The sequence below is a fragment of the Cannabis sativa genome, chromosome 6 (assembly GCF_029168945.1).
Source record: "Cannabis sativa cultivar Pink pepper isolate KNU-18-1 chromosome 6, ASM2916894v1, whole genome shotgun sequence".
Taxonomy (NCBI): domain Eukaryota; kingdom Viridiplantae; phylum Streptophyta; class Magnoliopsida; order Rosales; family Cannabaceae; genus Cannabis; species Cannabis sativa.
This window is the reverse complement of record NC_083606.1, coordinates 43617384-43625226: the sequence shown is the minus strand read 5'-3', so window position 1 is coordinate 43625226 and position 7843 is coordinate 43617384.

Here is a 7843-nt window from a genome sequence, read left to right as displayed (position 1 = left end):
CATAGTTTATTTTCCAAGGTTTCCAACACACTGATACAATGTCCTGTTTAGGCGACAGTCAAAGCATCATCCATTGAATAGAGTTGTCAATTCATCTAAAATGATAAACATTCTAGCAACCTTTTATTCGATCAAGATTGGAATTCAGCGTTGTCCCGTTTAGGCGAGAGTCAAGGCAATTCTATCTTATGAGCTTCCACCATTGTTTCATACTCTTGTAAGTCTTATACAGTCGACACTATTAGGGTGGTCAAAACTAATATAAACAACTTACAAAAATTCTTATCTTTCGAGATTAAACGGTGCTAACTTGCTGATGAACGTTCCTCCATTAGGGAGGATTACTCACTAAAACAATAGCTATGTAAAACCAACAATGGAGATCGAATTTCTCTTGATTAAAGCTCATTATTTGAAATATGTATTTTATTTAATCATTTATATTCTATATCTTAATAATGAAACATTACAAATTAAAGTTTTAAAAAAAAAACTTTAATTAAATTTCAAAATGGAATAAATTTGAAAAATATCTTATTTAAGTTGTTTAGAGAAATCTAAAATATCCAACTTAAATATTCTTCAATCAATGACTTAATTAAATATTAACAATTAAGTGGTAACCACTTAATTTAAAAGATATTCCATTTTATGTTTTCCATATTTATAAAATATCAACTTAAAAAATATCCAAAGAATCTTAATAACCAATTCCTAAAATTCCTCAACTTAATTTTATAATAGGAAATTTAAAAGATATTCAAATCTAAGTTGATTTGTTAGATATAACAAAATCTCAACTTAAATAGGAATATTTAATGAAATTATGAAATTAAGCTTCAGCAAGAATTTAGATGGTTATAATTCTATATTTAATTAAACACAAGAAAAATACATATAGTTTTCTAGAATATTATTCATCAAACTATGTTTTTCTAAAATTAATTTCAAGAAAAAATGAAATTAACTATGTTGCTAATCAATTTTATTAGGTCAAACTAATTTAATTAACCTAGCATAGTTATCCAAATCAGGCAAATGGGCCTTCACAATTGGGGTTGTTCCTGTGAGGGGGGGCTGGGTTCAGTATGTCGTACCCACTTCTATGGCTCCCAACTCTCACACAAGGCCCAAAAGAGAGGAATTTAACCTTAAAATGAACAACAGTTATTAATTGAATAGGCCCACTTCTAAATGAGCCTAAATCAAATCTATCAAGTTATGCATTTTATTTAGCAACAACAACCTATATGTATCTATAACAGAAATTAAACATATAGGCTCACACAGGCACACAGATTTGGATGGATCCTATCATGTTACTAGGTCATACATAGATGAAAGAAGAATATAAAAATTACCTGTTACAAATTATTTACTTGACCTATTGCCAATTGAACCATGGGTTAAAATCAGATCATTGGATCTGTCAACAAGTCAACCATGGCAATTTAGATCAAGCAATAATAGGTTTTAGAAAACTTACAAACAATCTAAAACACATACTCCTGCAACAAGTTAGATTTAGATAGTTGGATGTAGGATTTATTTAATTTTTAAATATATCTCGAAAATATTAAAAAAAAAAATCGGTTTTCTTAAAAAAATATTTAAAAATTAAACCTACAATTTTGAAAAAGTAGGTTTTAAGTAACCTAAATATCATTTCAAAAAAAAAATGCTAACTTACCTTTTAAATTTCATGTTATTTAATAAATTAAATATTCAATAAAATATAAAATGGTAAATACATACCCTTTTTTCTGATTTTACAACTTAATTTAAGTAAAAATAACAAAATTTAAAAAGTTAACAAAAATATCTTATTTCTCTTTTTAAAATATCATGATTATTGTGATCTTATTCTAAATAAGGTGAAGTTACCAAAAAAAAAATTAATATCTGACCTTAAAAAAAATAAAATAATCAAATTTTAAAGAAAATAAGAAAAGAGGTAAGCAAAAACTTGATTTTTTCCTATTTTCAAAATCAAATTTCACTAATATCTAAAATTAATTTTGAAAAATCAAATTAATTTATTTCTGATAATTAGATTTGAAATTTGAAAAACAAAAATCAATATACAAAACTACATAAAAAATCGGAAGTTAATTCCATGAAATAGCATGAAAAATCGAAGAAAACGAAAAAATTGCACGCTGTACGGATGGTATGCGTTGCATACCACCCCCCGCGCGCAGGAGGAGTGACCTGCCTTGATTACGCGGCGCAGGGAGGCTGCTAGCAGCCCATCCGCGCGCGTGGGTTAAGTGCTCGCCACCCCGATTTTTCCAATTTTCAAAAATTCATAACTAATTCAAATTAAATCGAAATTGAGTTCTGTAAAAAAAGTAAATTGCTTAGAATTTTCCAAACTATCCAATAAAAATAATTTCAGAGACAGAAAAAATAACTACTTTTCCCAGAATTCACAAACAACAATCAAACATCAATATGACATACAAAGCAACATGATACCATCCAAATCGCAAACAAATCGTTTTAAGTCCAAATTTCTTGCAAGCAAATAAATTTACCATGCCTCTGGTGCCAGTTGCTGAAATTATTTTACCAGGATCTTAGATCTAATCACAAGTATGTTGATTTAACAACCTAAATATGAACTTCTAAAACGATAATAAATTAAACACATAAAATTATGAGAAACCTTACATTGGGTGCAGCGGAATAATATGTCTCCTCCCACTCAGATCTCTAACCCTTGATTCCTTTCTGTCGCAGAGTACAATCAAGATCTGAGCCCGAATGTCCTTCTTTGTTGACTCTGAATTCTACACAGCCTTCCTCACTGTGATTGAGGTATTACTTGATGTGTGTGGGCACTACTGTATCACTTAGAGGGTTTCGAAAAACATAGAAGCTAGAGAGAGAGAGAGTGACGGCTTCAACAGAGAATTTTAGTGAAAGAAAATAATGTAAAACTGTGTGTAAAACCTGAAGCCTTTACTTTCTATTTATAGAAGACCACATAGGGTTATGGTTGAATTACTTGGCATTAAAAAGATGAAAATTAAATGGGAAAAGGGAAGAAAAGGTGGTCGGCCATAGCAATGTGGAAACAAGCCTTTCACTTTTCCAACTTTCCTTTTCCATCATTCCTAGTTTCCCATTTTGTCAAAAACTGCCAATTCTCTTATTTAACCTCATAAATGTCAAATCTAATTATTTAATAGTTATAATTAATTATCAAATAATATATTGTCATTTATTTATTAATAATAAAACTAATCAAAGTTTCACAATTAATAAATATACCTTTTAAACTCTCTATTTACTGTTTTTCCCTTAATAAGTGATAAATTCTCAAATAGACATCGTCTAACTTTGAGAATTATAATTGATTAATTAAAATCAATTAAATGCGTCTTACAAGTAATATTGTCTCAACTAGTGTGGGGACCATGGGTCTATATATCCGAGCTTCCAATAAGCAGATCAAGAATTTACAACTTAAATTCACTGACTTATTAATTCTTCGTTGAATCCACGCATAGAACTTAGAATTGCACTCTCAGTTATATAGAACGCTCTATATGTTCCACCATATAGACACGTCATTAATTATCCATTGTTATAATCCTAATTTGATCAATGATCCTCTATATGGATGATTTACACTGTACAGGGATTTAATTACCGTAACACACTACAATGTATTTTATCCTTAAAAGACTTAACCCCGTATAAATGATATTTCAGCTAAGTGAAATGAGTACTCCACCATTTATTTTCATTTGGTTAAGCTCGAAGGAAATCATCCTTTACTTTCTATTCACCAGATAGAAGCTATAGATTCCATATTTATGTTAGCGCTCCCACTCAATTGCACTACCGTGTTCCCAAAATGTATGTATCACCCTTACCCAAAAGTAGGCTCAACTAACAAATTAAAGAACACGAATAATACTCTTGAGATTGAACCTAATCATATCAGGATTTAGATCATTTAATCTAGGATCAACTTAGTGATATTGAATTGAATAGATATTACGGTAAGTTTAATAAATCTATTTCAAAGTTCAATATCGGTCCATTCCAATGCATACTCCATGCATCAAACCCAAGCTTTACTTTAACCAATGTTCTTGAAAGAACATAGCATTTCTCCAAATGCAAGTAAACTCTGTTGTAGATTGTCATATCAGTAAAACCCAGTGTTTTGATAAATCTAGGAATCTTTATTCACATAGTCATGTTTACTTTCCACTGTGTTGACAACACAATAAACATGATCAAGTATGTGAAAAGGGTTTGAATGAATTTATAAATCAAATAGACAAACAATAGATAAGGTGAACCAAAACATACACAAATGAATGAAAAATACTTCTGTTATTTTATTGATATTGAATAATCTGGATTACATTGAAATAGAGTTTTATTTAGGGCATAAAACCCAACACTCTCTCTCTCTCTCTCTCTCCTACGTGCCTAACGCATTGTAGAAGATACTAAGTCTCTCTCATCTTGCTTACTTGAAATTTGCCTCTTGATTCTCATCATTGTAATCTTAAGAGAGCCACTTCAAAATTCACAACACTTGTGATCTGAGTGTTAATATCTCTAGTATCAATTCAACCAAAAGGGGAGTACATCATTACCTGCTTATTAAGGGGGAAACCTCTATAAAAATACTATGTCTCTTTACTTTCTTGTTCTTATTGTGTACACGTTGTGATATCAGCATAAATAAGACTCCACTATCGTATTCTAAATCTATGGTCAACAATTTTGTGCTTTCATTGAGAGCATTGTCGATTGGTCTGATCTATCACCATGGATGTAATAAGGAAAACTCCAGCTACAACTGCTGCCTCATTGGGTCTTCCTCAAGACACCATGATTGTTAATCTCGATGTTCATGTTCCAGCCACCACTAGAATATCCACGAATCTGAGGATGTGGCCAACCCTGCCAACTCGACAGGCACAACAAACTTGACAAATAAACCTTGTCAAGTTGACGCTGCCAACCCGGTTAGTCCCAATGACAAGACTCTACCACCCAGGGTAGATCTACCATTAGCACCTCCTACTGAGGGTTTGGCCAACATGGAGCGACCTCTGGGAACCACAACTGACTCTGGTCCCTAGTATTATGTTGGGAAACGGGGCTAGGAATTGGTGAGCCTCATGTGGATTTAGGACAAGATCTCGAATTGGCCAAACTTAGAGAGGTTGTCTGCCAAGTCGGCCAAACTAAAGAACTACGCATTGTTGGCTGTGATGCATTTGCACAATAGAGACGCAAATTTTTTAGATGGATGAATAACCAGGAGTACATCCTCCAATCTCATCAAGAAAAGCTAGACCAGTTTACCACCTCAGTGGGAAATAGATTTTGTTACTGATTTGGCACCTGGAGCAGAACCGGTTTCCAAAGCCCCTTATAAAATGGATGCAGCTGAACTTAAAGAATTGAGAATTCAACTCCAGGGGTTGCTTGACATAGGATTTACACGGCCTAGTGTGTCAACCTGGGGAGCTCCAGTACTGTTTGTCAAAAAGAAAGATGGGTCTCTACGAATGTGTATCGACTATCGAGAGGTTAAGAAGCTGACAATCAAGAATAAATATCCTTTACCTAGGATCGATGATCTTTTTAATCAAATACAGGGGAAGACGGTCTTTTCAAAGATTGATCTCCGATCGGGCTATCATCAGTTGAGAATCCGAGAGGAGGACATTCCAAAGACGGCTTTCCGTACTAGGTATGGACATTATGAATTCTTGGTAATGTCATTTGGACTAACCAATGCTCCTGCAGCATTCAAGGATCTGATGAATAGGGTATTCAAGGATTTCCTTGATATCTGTGTGATTGTGTTTATCGATGACATTCTTGTGTATTCTCAATCAGAAGAGGAGCATCAGCTACATCTCCGAAAGGTTCTGTAATGGCTTCGAGAACACAAGCTTTATGCCAAGTTCAAGAAGTGTGAACTTTGGCTATCTCAGGTGTCCTTCCTCGGGCACATGTTAGTAAAGATTGGATCAACGTGGATCCAGGAAAGATAGAATCCGTCAGGGATTGGCCAAGACCGAAAACAGTGACAGAAGTTAGAAGTTTCTTGGGTCTGCTTGGTTATTATCGTCGGTTTGTGTAAGGGTTCTCTAAAATTTCAACACCCTTAACCGAGCTTACTAAAAAGAATCAACGTTTTGTATGGTCAGATAAGTGTGAAGCTAGTTTTCAGGAGCTGAAGCAAAGATTAATTACAGCTCCAGTGTTAGCTCTGCCTTCTGACAAAGAGAAGTTCGTGGTTTATTGTGATGCATCCAGACAGGTTCTGGAATGCGTGTTGATGCAAGTCGATCGGGTTATCACTTATGCCTCCCATCAAGTGAAAGATTATGAACAGCAATATCCAACTCATGACCTAGAATTGGCCGCGGTGGTGTTTGCTTTAAAAATTTAGCGGCATTATCTCAATGGAGAAAGATGTGAAATTATACCGACCATAAAAGTCTCAAATATTTCTTTAACCAGAAAGATTTGAATATGAGACAGAGACGTTGGTTGGAGTTAGTTAAGGATTATGACTGTGAGATTTTTTACCACCCTGGGAAGGCCAATGTATAGGTCAATGCCCTGAGCAGGAAGGGTTCTGGGTAGGTAGCTGGTATGATTCAGATTTCACCTCAGTTAGTACAAGATATGGTCAGATCTAGCATTGTGTTTGTCGTAGGCAAGCTTCACAATGTGACGCTGCAATCTAATCTGCTAGAATGAATTAAAGTCGACTGATCTAGTAAAGATCAGAGAAGAGGTTTCAGCTGGTCAAGCCAGAGCATTTACAGTGTGAGACAGTGGAATGTTATTGTTTAAAGCCAGGGTTTGTGTTCCAAATAGTGTGGAACTTAGAAATGAAATTCTTGAAGAGGCTTATACAACTCCATATTCCATGCATCCCGGCACCACCAAGATGTATCAAGATCTTAAACCTTAGTTCTGGTGGAGCGCAATGAAGAAGAATGTGGTAGAATTCGTATCGAAATGCCTAACTTGTCAGCAGATCAAGGTTGAACATCAGAGACCGGCAGGGTTGTTACAGCCTTTAACCTTACCTGAGTGGAAGTGGGTGGACATCACGATGGACTTTGTGGTTGGGTTACCTAGAACCACGGGTTTATTTCATTCTATTTGGGTTGTGGTAGATCGATTCACGAAGTCTGCACATTTTCTACCAGTTAAAACAACCTATTCAGTGGATCAGTTAGCAGATTTGTACGTCATAGAAATAGTAAGACTGCATGGTGTGCCAAAGTCTATAGTTTCGGATAGAGATCCGAAGTTTACCTCCAAGTTTATGTCGAGTTTCCAACGGGCTATGGGTACGAAATTGAAATTCAGTACAGCTTTCCATCCTCAGACTGATGGACAGTTCGAAAAAACAATACAGATACTGGAAGATATGTTGCGAGCCTGTGTTATGGATTTCGAGGGCTCCTGGAGCAAGTACCTACCGTTGATAGGGTTCTCTTATAATAACAGTTATAAGAGTACGATACGTATGGCTCCCTATGAACTGTTGTATGGAAGAAAGTGTAGGTCTCCCATCCATTGGGATGAGACAGGGGAGAAGAAATACCTAGGTCCAGAATCAATACAGCGGACCAATGAGGCAATTGAGAAGATTAAAGCTCGAATGCTTGCCTCTCAGAGTAGGCAAAAGAGTTATGCAGATCCGAAACGTAGAAAGGTTGAGTTCCAAGTAGGGGATCACATGTTTTTACGAGTATCTCCAATGAAGGGGATCAAACGTTTTGGGAGAAGAGGCAAGTTATGCCCTAGAGATAAAGGACCTTTCGAGATTCTCGAG